Genomic DNA, 20412 nt, shown 5'->3' on the forward strand with positions numbered 1-20412 from the left:
ACTGCGCCACCAGGGAAGCCCTATTTATATGTTTTAACTGAGACAGCTACAGCTATAGTTGTCCAGAGATGCTACAAGCTGTCTCAGAAGTAGTCCATTTCAAGAAGATGTGGCATGACAATCCATTCTGCATCACTGAAAACTAGACTAGTTGGTTTCTGAAGCCCTGATCTATGTTAGTCTAGAAGTCAAAGAATCCTGTTCTTTTTGGCAGAGAGGAAAAGGTTCAGAACTCGATCCCCATTGGCATCCCATGCCCTTCCCTGATTCCATTCTTGTTCTGGAGGATTTCCCAGGAGATAGTACATAACCCTCAGCAGGTGTCTGGCCTCAGAAACAATTTGGGAGGAGGAAACCGAGGCTCAGAATAAATAAAATATCTATCAAAGCATCATTGCATCAAATATAACAGAGAACATGGTTATCTTTAAAGGATTCAAAAAGAGGAATAAAATGACAATTTTAGACTGAATATAAATTGGTTCCTTCAGATAAATAATTGTTAGTGGATAAATTAATCTAACTGGCAATTTAGAAGAATTAGTTTGTAAAATTATAATATTTAAGATCTGGAAATAACCTTAAAGGTCATCTGAAGCCAACTTTCCATTTTACAAATAAGGGAACAGAGATTCAGAAAGGGTAAGGAACTTGTCCAAGGTTACCCAGTAAATCAATGGTTGAAAAAGGACTGGAACAGAGACATCTTAATCACACCATCTGCCACCACTCTCAAACTAAATGCCTAGTTCAATTTTAAAAGTTTATAAGAAGGAATGATAATAGGTACAATCTTAGATTTATGGTTTTAAAATGCAAGACTCCGTCCTAACATCATTGACAGTCATTGTCAACATGGATCCTCCATCTTGTCAACATGCAGAATTAAGATTTGAGTAGACATTGGGAGTGTGACCTATACTGCCATATGTTAGGACCGGAGATCTCACCAGATACTGCGGTTCATATTCTACCGTCAGCAAGTTTTATACAAATTAAAGTAATAATAATAATAATGATGACAATGATGATGATGACAGATGATAATGACAGAAGCCTATACTGTTTTAAGGCCAAATTTCATACATAGCATTCAGAGTCCTTATCTGACCAGCCATCATTTTTTAATTTATTTTTTTGGTGGTTTCCCTAGAGTTTTAATTTTTTGTTTCAATTATTTACCATTAGTTAAAAATTATAAAATTTCACTTAAAACCTGGGTGTTCTTTTCTTATAGGTAGCTCACTAGATGTTGACAAACAGAATAAAAAGGGGAAAGGGAAGGGAAGGAAAGGAAAACCAAAACATTCCTTTCCTGTTTGGCTGAGCAGTTTTGAGTTCCTGACTCTGCTTTAATGTTTCCTTACTCTAGCATCACCATCAAAATGCCTACACAAGTGGCCAAAGTACCTATGCAAGTACTAATTAGCTAGCATAAGTTAATGTAGATTTCCTTGAAATTAAAAGCAGTTTTCAGAGCCATGGAGAGTGACTTCTATCTGCATTACTGCAAGGGTCACAAGGGCAAGTTCGGCTTCGAACTCCTGGAGTCTGAGTTCTGACCCAATGGGATCGAGATATGCCAATAACAACAGTTACAAAACTGATATGATCAGAAAAGAGGTTTATGTACATAAAAGCGTGATGGAGGAACTGAAGAGAATAATCGATGACACTGAAATTCCCAAAGAGGATAATGCTTTGTGGCCTCCTCCCGACTAAGGGCGCCGGCAGGAGCTTGAAATCATCATTGGAGATGAACACATTTCCTTCATGACATCAAAAATTGATTCCCTTATTGATGTCAATCAATCCAAGGATCCAGCAGGCTTACGAGTATTTTATTATCTTCTCCAGGACCTGAAGTGTTTGGTCTTTGGTCTTACTGAATTACACTTCAAGATTAAGCCAATCTAGATTGAATATTGGTGTGGACACAAGGAGTGTGGGAGTAGCTGCTTTTAATCACCATTATCAGGACATTTTTGTGCATAATATTTCTTATAAACTATAAATGATTGTCTTTAATAAGCAACATAACCAAAAAAAAGCAGTTTTCACCCTTCTAACTTCAAAGGGAATAAGAAATAAATCTTCAGAATGTCACACTCAATAACTATGCTTCTTAAAGCAAAATATATAGAATGCATCATCAAGGATACATATTCCCTCATGAATAATGCTTATGGGATTGACCCTTTCTTTGTTATATTTACTCTTTCTTGCTACCCAATAAGAACACACTTTGAGAAAATAAGACAAAAGAAGACATTCTGATTTAAGAAGAAAGTGAAGGGGAGAGGTGGCAGTGGCACAGGTGGCATCTAAGGTCTACCTGAAGGTTCTAAGAGATGGGTCACTTGTGCAAAGCTATGCCTGTGAAAGCCTTAACTTGAATTTAATGTTTCCCATGCACGGTTTAATCACATCTATAGAACTGTTTTTATAGCTTTGAACAAATAAGAGCTTACTACTTCAATATTTAATCCATTGAGCACTATTGTATACATTTACAATTGTGAACAGATAAATTTGTGTTTTCTGTTGAATGTGGGTCTGAATTAGCAAAGTGTACTCTCAAAGAAAGAATTCTCTAGGACCTGATTTCTATCTTCTCCCAAAGTAGGGCTTATATACACACTGGGGGAAATCAACTTCCAAGTGATAGCAGCAAAACCCAGCTGTTTGTGCAAGTCAAACTGCCTTGCATGGGAATTAACAAAAGCTTGCCAGCAAACATGCAAGAGCTGCAATTCTCAGAGCAGAAACAGGCTCCACCTTACATACCACCTTTTGTAAGTACAGGACTTGAAACAGCATGTGGCCAGTGCTCCTTGAGTGTACAAAGGTGTGGAAAGGCACGCATGATCCCCAGTTTTAATGACGTCTCCAGTATTAGAGAGTGGAAGAATCTCACCTCAGCTTTCTAACAGCCTACTTACTCTTAGCCAGGAAGAAGAGGAAAAAAATAATCATACAATTCAATGAGCCATTTTCCAAATGAAAGATGACTCACTTAAGCAAAACTTTCTGCAGGTGTCACTTCTCAAGGATGCTTAAGAGAAGGGCCCACCAAACCTGTTCTGAGGGCTAAAGCAACGCACAATCTGTATCACCCAGCATGGTGCCTGGCAAATAGTAAGAACGAGGACATAGTTACTAATGAAATTATACACAGTCTGCCCAGTTCAGAACAGTTATCCTGAGCACAGAAACTCTTAAGCACTGGTTTATAGAGGTGGTTACAAGTATTGATTCAGACTCAAACAGCCCCTTTTAGCACTGTTAGTCTTTTTTTTTTTAACATCTTTATTGGAGTATAATTGCTTTACAATGGTGTGTTAGTTTCTGCTGTATAACAAAGTGAATCAGCTATACATATGCATATATCCCCATATCTCCTCCCTCCTGCGTCTCCCTCCCACCCTCCCTATTATTTTACAAGCCAAAAACATAAACTCAGGTAAATTAAAAATAGGTAAAAGAGCATACAAATCCTCAAGAAACAACAATTGTTTGGCCCGCCTATTATCTCCATTTGTAAAATTATTCCTTTCCTCCAAGGTTCACAATGCTTAGCCTTCTGAGATGTAAATATACCTCACAGGGTATTAACCTCTGTCAATGGAAATAAAACTGTAATTGATTTGGTTCTGCGATTATCTAACATATAAACATGTGCTCATTGAGAAAAAACGACGTCTGGACAACTGATATTGTATTTCTGCCAAATACCAAGCTGATGTTCATAAAATCTTACTGGAGAGCACCCAGTGCTAACTATAGGATTTCAAACTGCTGATTTGCAGAGATGAATCATGAAGCAATCTACATTGTGTGGGTAATTAGAATTCCCATCCTTATCCATCCTCTGAAAAGAAGCCTAAATTTTTTATTTGGAAGCCACTTTGAAAAGCTTTCATTAATTTAAATTTCAGAACAGATTTCTCCCCATTATGTGTATTCAACTAAAAGCCTATTAAATACAGCACCATGATAAGAGTGAACAAATAGCAGGTTTTTCCAAGGCATCCATTTTATTTTATTCCAGGATCCAGAGGCATTGATAATTCAGAGATTGCTGCAACACTTAGAATCTTTTGAAAACTAGAAAGAATTGGTAATAATTTAGTGATTTCTAATCCTCTACGATTTGTTTAAACGTGTGAGACAAATGAGTCCGTGTTCCTTAAAACTGCCCACAACTTAAGCAATTTAATAGTTGCTAATTAGATGCATTTAATTCCAATTTAAAAACCATCTTTACTTGGTATGCTCTTCATAGAAATACTATTCAGCTGAATCCTATTATAACTGACATGGTTTATTTATTACACTTGATCTGAGGAAAAAAGTACATACCCAGAAAGCATCGTTATTTAATCTTGGTGTTAATTTACTCATATGCTTCAAAAGTCTAGAGATTTAGTATTATTTGAACTTGGTGAAACATATATAAAGTTTCTTGCCTCTGCCTTTAATATTTGGGGGGAAAATGATTCTGTTAGGGTTTTCAAGATGGCTAAGATTGTGAAACAAAAATAAGAGAAGAGAATAAAATAAGGCTGAGATGGTGTAAGTCCCATGATTTTATATATCTATACAGGAGAGGAACAGGTTTTGAGGAAATCACGATGGGAATTAGACACGTTAAGTATGTTGAACAGAGAAGGCTCCCGGCAAAAACAAGTAAGATGCCAAGATGCTTCTCCATTATGGCCAACACAAAAGGAGGAAAGAAGACGACAGTGTCACAAGAGTCTACAAATAACTAATCCCTCTCATGTACATCTTGATCTGCAGTCCAGCCTGGCAGCAAAACCTCAGGCTCTCCGTTACCCACTTACAAGCCAGCTTCACATGATAGATTATTATTATTAGCAGCATTATTATGACCATTTCCAGTTATCTTTTCTCTTCTTATCTCTCTCCTGAGGCTGTTACAAGAAGAGATTACCTGAAAAGGGAAGGAAATCAGTACCCAAAAAGGTTAAAGGAAGAAAAACTGCATGTTTTCAGAAAACTTTGTAAGACTGATGAGGTAGGGGAATAAAATGAATAAAATGATTATATCATGTTCCATACAGTCTGACAAGGTAATCCCTAAGTGGGAGATTTTTTTCTCAGCCGCAAATTTCTAGCTATGTATAGAGTATGACTGACAAGCCATAAACATAAATTAGTGAAACCGAAAGGAAGCCATTTGGCTGCTCATTATTTTACCATTTGCTACATTTCAATAAATTCATGATGACAAGTTGAGGGTTAGGGGGAATTCCTAAAGGCATTAATGTACTGGTTTAGTTGAAGAATAAAATAATACTACAGGAAAATAACTGGCTTTGATAAACATATTGAATTAGTATACCATAAAAGGAAAATGGATAGGTGATTCATTCACTGTTCATTTGAGATCTCTTAAATTATAAAATCAAAAATAGCCTGTTCCCTATAAAAAGACAATGCCATTTGGTGTTTTGACAATCAGGCCTACTTGTGGGATCACTGATCTTCGGTTGAGAGTCCGCCTGCCGCTGCAGGGGACACGGGTTCGTGCCCCGGTCCGGGAAGATCCCACGTGCCGCGGAGCGGCTGGGCCCGTGAGCCATGGCCGCTGAGCCTGCGCTCCGCAACAGGAGAGGCCACAACAGTGAGAGGGCCCCGTCCCCCAAAAAAAAAAAAGGATAAATCTCATGTTAAGTATGCTTACCATAGTAAAATAATACTGAAAAAAAAAAAGTTAAATTTGAAGGAGACTAAATTCAATATACTACACTTACTAACACAAAGTGAGAAGGAGAATCAACTGCTTTTTTCCCCCAATCAATTCCTTGCCTTTGAAATGCCACAGTTTTCTATATGTCATATAAAATGGTATGGAATATGAATTATCTGGAAAATTTCCTCAATTGTCTATTTCACTTTGCAATATGAACACAGCCTGCATTTATAACCATAAATTCAAAGGGAAAAATTCTTTAAAGATATATCAGGTTACTGCAATCTAAGCATATTGTTTTGCTGTGGTTCCTTTTTGGGACTGAATATCAAGATGCAGTCCACTATGCCAAAAGCCTCTAGCTTTCCAGAAATTGAAAGCCTTCGCCAACAAATCACAACTGTTTTACCATATGCCTCTTCGTTCTGCCAAGTATTACCAGCCTGTTCTACTTTTAAGCAAATTTCATTATATTATAGCTCAGAGCAATGTTCATTAAAAAGTATTACTGAAAAATGTCAAGTTGTTTTTATATAGAAACTGGAATTTATTTTCTACTGAAAAGTCAGATATTTATTGAACACAAGACATTTTAAAAATATTGATCTCAAAAAAAAAATATTGATCTCATTTCACAAGTCACTTCAAAATTGTCAGTCTCTATCTTGATTGTGAAGGTTCAGGCCACATAATGATTGTCTGAAGCATTTTCTGTCTTGCACCAGTTAACTTTCACTAGTATCTACCATTGATGCAGATCAACCCTAACCTTTCTGGAATCGACTTAGTCTCAGATCAGTGGAAAATCTCTTCCCTGTTTCTTCACACTCATATTCATCCTCTCCTTGACCAATTTGCTTATTTTTCTGTCTCCCAGCCACAGCCTTCCTGATAACGTCCCAATGCAGTCATATTTTAGGTGATTATAAACTTCATTATAGCCTGTTCACTTTATATAGTATGATACAGTCCAAATAAAACTAGCCCAGAAATCTCACCTCCACAACTTCTAGTTATGTGACCCTTAATAAGGTCACTTAATCTTTGGAGCCTTCATTTCCTCATCTGTAAAACGGATGATTACTTCCTGCCCTCCCTTTTGAATCCAGTTTGTGAGCACAAAATTTGGTAAGGCATGTTCAGACATTCTGTATCTCATTTACCACAAACCAAACACAAAAACAGAGAGCTTCATTTTGAAGCACCAAGCCCTCTCCTAAGGAACTGTTTCTCTTTCTCTTCAGACGGTAAAACCCACTGGCCGTTAAGAGTCTGTGATCCAAAAATCATAGGATTAACCTTCATTACCTACTGTAACTAGGTTTAGCATTTGATTCTTGGTCCAATGAAGACTCATAAAATGTTGGGCTTTAAATCAGGAGAAAAGCATGATATTCTTGCTTCCTCTGAGGAAAAAGAATGTTTTTAATCCCCTGAGGAAAATCAGATCTACTCAAATTGGGCCACATTATATATTTAAGCTAACAATAACAAAATGATAGAAATAATTCAATTGTTCTTAAATCCTAGGCCAAATCAGTCTGTGAAGATTTCTGGGGCCTTCCTAAGCTCTGGAGGGGAGCTGAATCATGCATTGAGGCTGCCTTTATTCTAATATACTACATTTATATGCAGTAAAATCAGGATAAAATAGAAATCAAGGTCACTTTTGATGTGACAGAAGTGACAAAAAACTATCTAGAGGGACAGCAAGGAACTGAATGGGGGGGGAGATAGGAAAGAACAGGCCTACTTAATTTGCCTTGCTAAATGTTATGAAGAGACTCTGAATTGTGAGAATTGTGAGCTGGGTATCTGTATAAAACCCACAAGGCTTTTCTTTGCACTTCCTTTTGCTACAATCTCTTTCCTTCCCATGGGGATCTTTCTCTAGTATTGTCTATCTCCTTAGCAATGGGGGAATGGAGGCTGGCCAAATCATCCGTCATGAGTCTGTCACCCCTATTCTCTAGGTATGGCTTCATCTAAAATAAAATTATAAGCATGTAACTTCCCATCTCACAAATACAGGGGTGACAGGGAAGCTCAAAGTAAAGCAGAGTGCATTCTGGATGCCAGTATAGAAATTATGATCATTTAAGTACCGCACTTAAAACACATTTATTTAGAAAGAGCTCAAACAGAATGACAAGAAAAACACTGACTCTACTAAACAAATAGTCACTTTCCACGTTCTATTAAGAGATATTTATCTAGAGTGTGAAAATGTTCATACCCTTTGTCCTATTAATTCACATCAGGAAATCAACCTAAAGAAACACTGTTTTCTGCACAAAGGTGTTCATTGCAGGATTATTTAGAAAGGCAAAGCTTTGAAGAAAACCTAAATATCCAACAGGAGTACAATAGTAAGTCTATTAATAAAGAATAGGCAGTTAATTTTTTTTAAATGTTAGTGGAATAGAAAAATATTCTGATATGTTAAGATCAACATGATCTCAAATTTTTTTGGTTTATATTATACACATAAAAAGATGAGGACATGAAATCAAGATTTAGCAGTGTTGGAATTATAGCTACTTTTTTACTTTCGTCCTTCGAGCAGTTTTTGGTTTGTTCCTAATAAAGTCAATAAATATTATGTCATTGTAAAAATAATCCATACCTGTTGGGTATTTATGTGTTAAAACTGAAAGCCTAATCTTTAGCTGGAAGTCTGAGAAATGGCTGTGTTTCTGTGGCGAAAGAATGCTTTAAAGAGAAAAAGCACAGCATACTAATGTGAGAAAGCCTGTTTGTCTTTAAATGGGATGGTTTTCTTGGGGACACATTGAAGTCAATCTTTTTCCTCCTGAATGACAGGATTTCTGTATTAAAGTGTTTGTATGTGGAGACAAATAGTGCCTCTCAAATGTGCAGAGAAGCATCTTGAGTAACCAGCTACAGGATTCCACAAAAATTATGGAACCCTCCTTTCAGGTTCAAGTACATGAGTTAAGCAGGAACAGTTATAGAATCAGTAAAAAAAAAAGGGGAAGGGTAAGCTGTGACAAAGTGAGAGAGTGGCATGGACATATATACACTACCAAACGTAAAAGAGATAGCTAGTGGGAAGCAGCCACATAACACAGGGAGATCAGCTCGTTGCTGTGTGACCACCTAGAGGGGTGGGATAGGGAGGGTGGGAGGGAGGGAGACGCAAGAGGGAAGAGATATGGTAACATATGTATATGTATAACTGATTCACTTTGTTATAAAGCAGAAACTAACACACCATTATAAAGCAATTATACTCCAATAAAGATGTTAAAAAAAAGGGGGGGGGGAGAGAAAAAAAAAGAGTATGGGAAAGAAATAGTACAGAAAGAAAAGGAGAGTAAATTGATAATGATTTTGTAACCAGACAGACTGTGGCATTAGCAAATAAAACTAAAGAAATAGAGAATAAGTCTCATCTCTCTCATTACACACAATATATCCCTATTTAAAAAGTTCTCATTAAAGCACTTAATTAAATATTGTTTAGTAATATGAGTAATACCCGAATACAGTATAGTAGTATCAGTCAAACCTACCAATTATCTTGGGCACTAAAATGGTGCCCAAGCATTGACAGTCTTTGATGGGACTAGATTCAAGTATGTTGGATTCTCTTTTCCTTATGCTTCATGTCATTTCATGGCAAAGTTGCAACTTTGATGCTTAGAACTGCCAATGTTTACTTAATGGCTGACTCTCTAGCTACCAAGATTAATTAGCTAAAAGACCAAATCTAGATGCTAACGAAACCTAAAGGACTTATCTAACAGTTAATGCACTGGGATATTATTCATTAAAGAGCAAGAAACAAAGGTTGATTATATCTTCCTTCTTATGCGCTATTTTTAAGTAACCATTATTCTGGCTTTTTTTCCCCCCAGAAATGAATTAGGTTGGTGGTATTCTTTGCTGCTTCTCTGTTTCACTTTCCAGAGTAATATGGTCTTTTTTTCCCTCCTTTTGTCCATACTGGTCATGCAGATCAACTTCATGTCAGAAAATAAAAACTAAAAGAAAAATCACTTTTGAGAGCTCTCACACATCTATCTTCACCAAACTAATCACAAAGCTATGCTTCCAAGACCATCAGGTAATATGAGTGTGGTCTATTCCAGCACGAGGATTCTTTCCAAGGCAGTCTGGAACTAATTTACTAGGGTGACTGGTGAGTCAGGTTTTCATCCCATAAAATGATTATGGCCCAAGGGAACATATGAGAAAACAATGCACAAGGGTTTCTAAGTTATTAATTAGCATGAGGATTATCTTCAAACCCCAAATAAAAAGCAATCATTAATTCTTGGCAACAGCATAAATATGAGAGCAATGGTGTACACAGGTTACTTCTAAACCGGAAAACACTTTTCAATAATTCTCATTAGGGGGGCTTCCCTGGTGGCGCAGTGGTTGAGAGTCCGCCTGCCGATGCAGGGGACACGGGTTCGTGCCCCGGTCCGGGAAGATCCCACATGCCGCGGGGCGGCTGGGCCCGTGAGCCATGGCCTCTGAGCCTGCATGTCCGGAGCCTGTGCTCCGCAACGGGAGAGGCCACAACAGTGAGAGGCCCGTGTATCACACATACAAAAAAAAAAAATAATAATTCTCATTAGGGGAGGAGAGACAAATTAGGAGTGTGGGATTAACAGATACAAACTACTATACATAAGATAGATAAACAACAAGGATTTACTGTATAGCACAGGGAATTATATTCAATATTTTGTATTAACCTATAATGAAATATTTGAAAAAAAAACTGAATCACTATGCTGTACCCCTGAAACTAGCCCAATATTGTAAATCAACTATACTTCAGTAAAAATAGATAAATAGATAAATAAATAAATAAATCTCATTATAAACAAGTCACTATTATTAATGAAATATCGGGGTTAAATCACACATTGCCCACGTATGTATATTTCAAGATAAGAATGATACCACTCATACAAATCCTTCTTTGTTTGCCTGTTTAATTAAGAGTAGATTTTGTAAATCTTACCATGCATTGCATGCAATGTCTTGCTGACTAGTCAGAAGCAGAGCTGATGGGAGCCTGGTGCTCAGAGACTTCCTGAGCTCTGAGTTTCCACATTTTGGGATGTGTTCTACATATGGAGTATGTCTTCTCAGCCTGGGCGTCTAGGTAACACACATGTCAAGAACACTGGCAAAAAACAAGAGGCACTGGATGAGGAACCAGTCACCAATTTTGCCACCATCTTGGCATATGATTCAGGAAATATCAATCAGTCTGCATCTCAGCTACTGAATCTAACATAAGATAAGCAAACAGTTGGGAAGAATTCAGTGAGACTGCACAAGAGAGTTCACTGAAAATAATACATGTTGTGAAAGTGCAAGACACAGTTATGAAAGGGCTAATATGTCAGGAACACCATAAACTTCAGAATAATCCCATATGTTCTATTTTTGCTTCAGTTAAGGAGATGAGGGTAAATATGCTTATGCAATTTCATTCTGTGGATAGCAAAGATGGGGCCACCATGGCCAAGAGTTTAGTTAATTCATCTGGAACCTTTCCTGGCCAGTGTTGAGCACTATCAATCTAAATGACCTGTGTTTTCATTTATTTAGTGAACAACTGATAAAGGTCATCAGAGTGAAGATCACTCCCATAGCATATCTAGCACCACCAGTTAATTGGAGGAAAGGTATTCTCCAATTATCAAGTGTCAGGAAGCTGCCTCTAGGAGAATTACAGCTTTGGTACAAGCAGATCATAGACTCAGTTTATGCTTCAGGAAACTCTATTTAGTGGTGACTGCACATAGGTCATTTTTAAAAATCTCCCTGCACACAGCCTGATCCTGTACTACTCAAACACGTCAATTGTTATGATTCAATATTCTTCAAAGGCCTCAAGCTGATGTTCAGTATTCCACTGGGAGCTTGGAAAATGGATCTGTCCCTTCACTGAGTTATTAGGCAAGTTTCAACACATCTTTTCATCAGCCTGAGAGAGTCCAGAGAACCCAGCCTCTGTAAATTCAGAGAAGGGATCTTGTAGTTTTCGGCATATGGAAAGGGTGTTAGTCACACATGGTTTGTTTCAACTATAGGCCTCTGCTCAGGCCCCTCTCTTCTCTGTTTCCCTTCACCCTACCAGTCAAATCTTACCTATTCCCCAGACCTGGACAGAGTCCCATCTCCTTTATGAAGACTCCTCTAACGAGGGGAAGTCTCTCCTCTGCTGGACTGTGAGGCAGCTCTCCCCACTCAACTCACCTGTTCTTCTGCAGCTCCTATCTTGTTAAGCCACCATACACTCTTATCATACCCACCCTCACCCCTACATCCTGTCTTTAAAAAACATCTCTGAGAATCCCTAAATACGTATCTCAGATCCCACACTTCAAAAAAAAAAATCCTGTAACCCATTGTAGCAGTGAGTCTCAATTGTGTGTGCATATGTGGGGGCCCTGATGGGGACATTGAATCTCTAAGGCAGGGTGGGTAGGCCGGGTGGGTGGAGCATGTGTAATATGACATGTCCTTCCATGGCTGCCTTACCTGGAGCTGAGATTCTCTGCTCAGAGCCAGTACCTCTATTTATTCACATTGTCCCAGTCTCTGAAACTTCTATCTCACTCAACATCCTCTCAACTGATATTCCCACCTCTGGTCCTATTCTACTAACCATAACCTCAACCAACCAATTTTCTACCTTGCTTGCTGAGTGATCTTCGAAAATGCAAGCCCGATTCTGTCATATGCCCTTGTTAAGTCCTTCAGTGTCTCTCCATCCACTTTCCGGTAAAGTCCAAACTTCTCAGCAAGATAGAGAAGGCTACCACTTCTGTCCTGACCTTTCCTAGCTTTCTAGCCCTTTCTCTCCCCATCCTCTGACCCCTTCCTCCTTTCCTAGCCCAGCTCTTGTCCTGAAGCATTATATGCACTTCTCTAAATAGCACCAGTTATTTCTTTAGAGCTTTTGCACAAGCTGTTCTTCCTGGCTGACCCTTGCTCTACCTTGCCTGACTAAATAGGCTACTTAGCTTCTTCTCTTTAAGACCCTCTACCTTATCACTTCCTCCCAGTGGCCTCCTTTGACCTCTGCAGGGCTTTTAGGAGCCCCCCTTCCTTTTGCTTTAGCATTAGATTACCATGGTCTTTATCACAATGTATCACACGCTAATTACCTGTTTAGCGTCTGTCACCATCTCACATCACACTGGACTATCAGCTCTTTAAGCCAAGGCAGGTGTCTTACTGGTTTTTTTCTTTCTTTTTTGGTATGCTCAGTGTCTGGCATTGTGTTTGGCACTAAGGAGTGACTGAATACATGACTGGATAAATGAGAAGACATTTCAAAAAGCCATGAAAAAGTAAAATGAGTCTGTACAGTGTAATGGAATGGTTATGAAACACACTCAGCAGTTTTTTGAACCTCCACAAATCAAACTACTTTAGGGCCAGCTTATCCAGTTTTATAATAAGATTATTACTATCGGGCTTCCCTGGTGGCACAGTGGTTGGGAGTCTGCCTGCCAACGAGGGGGACACGGGTTCGAGCCCTGGTCCGGGAGGATCCCACATGGCAAGGAGCAACTGGGCCTGTGTGCCACAACTACTGAGCCCATGCTCTGCAATGGGAGGGCCACCGCGGTGAGAAGCCCGCCCACCGCAGCCGGGAGTGGCCCCCCACACCCCGCTCTCCGCAGCTGGAGAAAGCCCACGTGCGCACCAGCGAGGACCCAGCACAGCGAAAAATAAATAGCTAAAATAAAAGATCATTAATATTCTCTACTTCTCAAAGTGTTGTGAGAATAGACTAGTTTCTGTAATTAAAAGCTGTATGATGTTACTATTAAGTAGTCTCAACTGGTTACTTCATTTCCTGACTGCCCAAAACACTCTCTGGACCATGGATTTTCAACTGCAGGGCCAGAGAGAGCTGGGATCAGGTCTATCCGTTATTTTACAAATAATCACTTCTTATTTAATTTCTCTAGGCCTCAATTCTTCCATCTGTGAAATAACGATGACTACCCTATTGTTTTTTATGGCTACTAAGTGGGATAATACATATAAGATATATAGCTTAATTAACGCCTAACACTAATAAGAGCTTAATTAATGATTCCTCTTCCTCTTCCAATTATTATTATTATTACAGCTGGCGCCTAAAAAATACCTGATGCATTAAAATTAATCAGTATAAAACTTTTAATATCTAAGAACCAAATTTCTAATTTTGCTTCCCAGCCAAGATGTGGAGGGAGAAAAGGAAGGAGTATAGCACAGAAAGATTAGTTTTCCTCCAGCACATGTCAGAGTTCTCCACTTTTGTCTTGTAACTCTACCATTGAAGGTGATATTTCATCCTATGAAGTTGGTTATGAGATTTCCTATACAGAGTAATGAAAAAGCCTATAACAACTAGTGACCTGCCTTCCCTGCTGTTCCCTCCACAGAATAATTTTGCCATAAAAAATAAAGGGGACATCTCCTTTTACTGAATTATGACAAATTTTCAACTGACTTATTCCTCTTGGTACTTAGGAGTGTCCTACTTTCCCCTCCGATGACACTCCCACTGAGATGACATGTGACACATCCCAGGGAAGCATCAGAACTAAAGAGAAGGTTAAGACTGGGCCACATCCATCAGCACTTCCTTTTGCTTTAAGAAGAAACATCACTCCCCATCATCACATCAGTCTGCCTCTCTCTGTTCTAAGGATTCTTTTATTTCACTGCCCAAGAAGTGATTTACAGGCAAAAGCCCATGCAAAGCAGCAGAGATACCAACTATCTCCCTCCCCGCTCCCTCCTTCCCTCTCTTTCATATATATATACAACATCTACTATGTGCCAGCCACTGAGCAACAAACAAAACCTGCCCCTACGGAATTATGGAAGGACATGACATAAAGCAAATGTGTTCCTAAAGAATTCCAAGTTGAACAAATGACAACCAAATCATACTTTAAATGCACCAATAAAACATGATCTCTGCAGCTGAGTTTTAAAAACAATATTGTCTTTGGAGGCTGGCAATCCTTTAGCAACTTAGCTCCAGCTACAGAAAAGGTGAAAATTAGCAACGTGCATTGAACATTTATTATGTACCAGAAACTCTGCTATGCCCTTTTCAGGTATCCTCACATGACTGTCACACATACACAAAAATTCCTATGTGGTAGTATGCTTATCATTATAAACATTTTACAGGTGAGAAAACAGACTCAGAGCGGTGAACACTAAGCCCAAAGTCATACTGTTAGTAGACGGCCTTGAACTCAGGCATCCAGGCTGTAGAGCATGTGTGCACAGTCAGAGAGTCTATGACACATTGTCTGCAAAGGTGCTTCAGAAAAACATTGAAGGAGTGAATAAATGAGTGCCATGAATCTGAAAATCAAACCACATCAACACCACTCAGGATCACTAAATTGCCAAAACGTTCAAGAGCTTGATTTGTTGTATTCATAACTTTTCAGTATACGATGGAAATAAGTCCCTCATCTCCCAAGAGTAGCATACCTGTAACACTTCCTGCTGAAGATATTAATCATGTAATTAATATTGAAACTTCCCTCAAAGTTCAATTGCCTATAAGTTGCTATTGTTGTTGTTTAAACAAAGAAGACATCTGGTACTTCCTGTTTCATCTCATCTCAGGTTGAGATGTGTGGGGGAAAAAGAAACAGATATCAGACCAGCTCCTATGAAAACTACTCTGACCAACCAAGAGATACGTTCTTTCCATGGAAACAATTTAACTATCTTGCAGAACATCTGAAGCACAATACTTAATTTGAGGGGGAAAATTTGCTTTCTTTCCTTCTCCCATTCTAGTAGATGTTACCAGGTCTTCCTGTGTCCATAACACTAATTTTTCACTTTAAAAGAGAGACAACCTAAACTTTCTGGAATGTAACATAACTGTACTAGGTTAGCCATGAGGAAATGTAGCCTTAGAAGGAGAGAGAGAAGGTAAAGGAACTTCTCTCAGACATAATGAAGACAAGAGCAAGTTGTCATCAGGAAAGGAAAAGTATCACCTCCTAGGTACATGTCTATCTTTTCTCATTTCTCCTTGTTTCCTTGTCATCACCACTCCAGGGAAGGGGGGAGTAGAGGATTTCCTGCCAAACAATGCTTTAGTACCAACTGAAGGATCGTGATTGTAACTGCATTCCGTGTCCTATATGCAAGTTCGAGGGAGGGGGTACAGAGGAGAATGCATATAGGACGCCAAATGATTATGCTTCGACATGCATCGACAGGGCCAACTGAAAGATCCACATACCCAGAATAGCAGGCACTTACACAGTATTTCAGTCATGCTTCTTGTAAGAATCTCATAAAAATCTGAGTATCAGAGTGGAGGGGTTAGGAGGAGGGAAGCAGGTGAAAACAATAATAAAAACAGTGAGCCAGAATGTTTTAAGCTTTCAGAAGCTCAACAGAGCAGAAGCTATTGTGAGATAGGAATGGAAAGGTACTGACAGATAAATTGATGTATACCAGCAATATCTTAAATTAATTCCTTGCCATTGATCACATAAGAAATCAAAGTTAACAGTCTCATGGGTCTTTATACCCAGGGGGAGGAAGGACATTTTGAATGACCTGCTCTTTTGTATCTGGGCAGATAATCAGACAATTAGAGCTCGTCATGTGCTACAACGAAGCTCTCGACTGTCATGAATCACAGTCATGCTCATTTTAAAAGAAGATTCATAAGAGTGAACTGCTTTTTAAAGAATATATTGCTTTCACATTTCTTCCAAGAAACATAGAAATTAGGGAGAACCAGGGAAGAGAGGTTTCTATCCAACAGAAAGAACAGAAATGGACTTTGACATGCTTGGCTAAGCATCTTCCCCATGATTTAAGGGCTGAGGTGTTGCTTACATGGATGGGATGGGGTTGGGGTGAGGGAACTAAAATCATTATCTGAGAAGCACCTATATCAGAAGCAACGGAATAGCTTACAAAATTGCATATCCAAGAAGAAAGAACTAAAATCCTGCATCCCGTGGAACAAAAACCACATTCACAGAAAGATAGACAAGATGAAAAGGCAGAGGGCTATGTACCAGATGAAGGAACAAGATAAAACCCGAGAAAAACAACGAAATGAAACAGGGATAGGAAATCTTCCAGAAAGAGAATTCAGAATAATGATAGTGAAGATGATCCAGGACCACTGGAAAAAGAATGGAGGCAAAGAGAGAGAAGATGCAAGAAATGTTTAACAAAGATCAGGAAGAATTAAAGAACAAACAAACAGGGCTTCCCTGGTGGCGCAGTGGTTAAGAGTCCACTTGCTGATGAAGGGGACACGGGTTTGGGCCCCAGTCAGGGAATATCCCACATGCCGTAGAGTGGCTAGGCCCGTGAGCCATGGCCGCTGAGCCCGCACGTCCGGAGCCTGTGCTCCACAATGGGAGAGGCCACAACAGTGAGAGGCCCACGTGCCACAAAAAAAAAAGAAAAAAAAATAGAAACAGAGATGAACAATACAATAACTGAAATGAAAAATACACTAGAAGGAATCAATAGCAGAATAACTGAGGCAGAAGAACGGATAAGTGACCTGGAAGACAGAATGGTGGAATTCACTGCTGTGGAACAGACTAAAGAAAAAAGAATGAAAAGAAATGAAGATAGCCTAAGAGACCTCTGGGACAACATTAAATGCAACAACATTCGCGGACAGGGGTCCCAGAAGAAGACAGAGAGAAAGGACCTGAGAAAATATTTGAAGAGATCATAGTCGAAAACTTACCTAACATGGGAAAGGAAATAGCCACCCAAGTCCAGGAAGCACACAGAGGCCCATACAGGATAAACCCAAGGAAAAACATGTGAAGACACACAGTAATCAAACTGGAAAAAATAAAGACAAAGAAAAATTATTGAAAGCAGCAAGGGAAAAATGACAAATAACATACAAGGGAACTCCCATAAGCTTAACAGCTGATTTCTCAGCAGAAACTCTACAAGCCAGAAGGGAGTGGCATGATATACTTAAAATGATGAAAGAGAAGAACCTACAACCAAGATTACTCTACCCAGCAAGGATCTCATTCAGATTTGATGGAGAAATCAAAAGCTTTACAGACAAGCAAGAGCTAAGACAATTCAGCACCACGAAACCAGCTCTACAACAAATGCTAAAGGAAAGTCTCTAAGTGGGAAACATGAGAGAACAAAAGAACCTACAAAAACAAACCCAAAACAATTAAGAAAATGGTCATAGGAACATACATATTGATAATTACCTTAAACGTGAATGGATTAAATGCTCCAACCAAAAGACACAGGCTTGCTGAATGGATACAAAAACAAGACCCATATTTATGCTGTCTACAAGAGGCCCACTTCAGACCTAGGGACATAGATAGACTGAAAGTTAGGGGATGGAAAACGATATTCCATGGTAATGGAAATTGAAAGAAAGATGGGGTAGCAATTCTCATATCAGATAAAATAGACTTTTTTAAAAATTTTTTTTTTGCACTATGCGAGCCTCTCACTGTTGTGGCCTCTCCCGTTATGGAGCACAGGCTCTGGACGCGCAGGCTCAGCAGCCATCGTTCATGGGCCCAGCCACTCCGCGGCATGTGGGATCTTCCCGGACCAGGGCACGAACCCGTGTCCCCTGCATCGGCAGGTGGACTCCCAACCACTGCGCCACCAGAGAAGCCCTAAAATAGACTTTTAAATAAAGAATGTTACAAGAGACAAGGAAGGACACTACATAATGATCATGGGATCAATCCAAGAAGAAGATATAACAATTATAAATATATATGCACCCAACATAGGAGTACCTCAATACATAAGGCAACTGCTAACAGCTATAAAAGAGGAAATCAACAGTAACACAATAATAGTGGGGGACTTTAACACCTCACTTACACCAATGGACAGATCATCCAAACAGAAAATTAATAAGGAAACACAAGCTTTAAATGACACAACAGACCAGATAGATTGAATTGATATTTATAGGACATTCCATCCAAAAACAGCAGATTACACTTTATTCTCAAGTGTGTATGGAACATTCTCCAGGACAGATCATATCTTGGGTCACAAATCAAGCCTTGGGAAATTTAAGAAGATTGAAACCATGTCAAGCATATTTTCTGACCACAGTGCTATGAGCTTAGAAATGAATTACAGGGAAAAAAAAGTAAAAAAAAAAAAAAAAAACGACATATGGAGGCTAAACAATACATTACTAAATAACCAAGAGATCACTGAAGAAATCAAAGAAGAAATCTAAAAATACTGAGAGACAAATGACAATGAAAACATGATGATCCAAAACCTATGGGATGCAGCAAAAGCAGTTCTAAGAGGGAAGTGTATAGCTATACAACCCTATCTCAAGAAATAAGAAAAATCTCAAATAAACAATCTAACGTTACACCTAAAGGAACTAGAGAAAGAAGAGCGAACAAAACACAAAGTTACCAGAAGGAAAGAAATCATCAAGATCAGAGCACAAGTAAATGAAATAGAAACAAAGAAAACAATAGGTAAGATCAATAAAACTAAAAGCTGGTTCTTTGAGAAGATAAACAAAATTGATGAACCATTAGTCAGACTGATCAAGAAAAAGAGGGAGAGGACTCAAATCAATAAAATTAGAAATAAAAAAGGAGAAGTTACAACAGACACCTCAGAAATATAAAGCATCCTAACAGACTACTACAAGCAACTCTATGCCAATAAAATGGACAACCTGGAAGAAATTCTTAGAAAGGTATAACCTTCCAAGGCTGAACCAGGAAGAAATAGAAAATATGAACCAACCAATCACAAGGAATGAAATTGAAACTGTGATTAAAAATCTTCCAAACAGGGCTTCCCTGGTGGCGCAGACACCCATCCCAAAAAAAAAAAAAAAAAATCTTCCAAACAAATGAAAGTACAGGACCAGATGGCTTCACAGGTGAATTCTATAAGATATTTAGAAAAGAGGTAACACCCATCCTTCTCAAACTCTTCCAAAAAATTGCAGAGGAAGGAATACTCCCAAACTCACTCTATGAGGCCACCATCACCCTAATACCAAAACCAGACAAAGATACTACAAAAAAAGAAAATTACAGACCAATACTACTGATGAATATAGATGCAAAAATCCTCAACAAAATACTAGCAAACAGAATCCAACAGCACATTAAAAGGATCATGCACCACAATCAAGTGGGATTTATCCCATGGACACAAGGATTCTTCAATATACGCAAATCAATCAATGTGATACACCATATTAACAAATTGAAGGATAAAAACCATATGATCGTCGCAATAGATGCAGAAAAAGCTTTTGACAAAATTCAACACCCATTTATGATAAAAACTCTCCAGAAAGTAGGCATCGACGGAACCTACCTCAACATAATAAAGGCAATATATGACAAACCCAGAGCAAACATCATTCTCAATGGTGAAAAACTGAAAGCATTTCCTCTAGGATCAGGAACAAGACAAGGATGTCCACTCTCAGCACTATTATTCAACACAGTTTTAGAAGTCCTAGCCACAGCAATCAGATAATAAAAGGAAATAAAAGGAATACAAATAGGAAAAGAAGAAGTAAAGCTGTCACTGTTTGCAGAGGACATGATATTATACATAGAGAATCCTAAAGATGCCATCAGAAAACTACTAGAGCTAATCAATGAATCTGGTAAAGT

General features: G+C 38.7%; 1 protein-coding gene and 1 pseudogene across 17 annotated transcripts in view; one reads left to right on the forward strand and one right to left on the reverse strand.

Annotated features, from left to right (window-relative positions):
* Window positions 1-20412, reverse strand: part of NRXN1 (neurexin 1) — a 1113124-nt gene that overhangs the window by 825124 nt on the left and 267588 nt on the right. The window lies entirely within an intron of this gene.
* Window positions 1482-1917, forward strand: LOC112405241 (protein mago nashi homolog pseudogene; annotated as a pseudogene).

This window comes from Neophocaena asiaeorientalis, unplaced genomic scaffold, assembly GCF_003031525.2.
Source record: "Neophocaena asiaeorientalis asiaeorientalis breed wild unplaced genomic scaffold, Neophocaena_asiaeorientalis_V1.1 scaffold171, whole genome shotgun sequence".
NCBI lineage: Eukaryota > Metazoa > Chordata > Mammalia > Artiodactyla > Phocoenidae > Neophocaena > Neophocaena asiaeorientalis.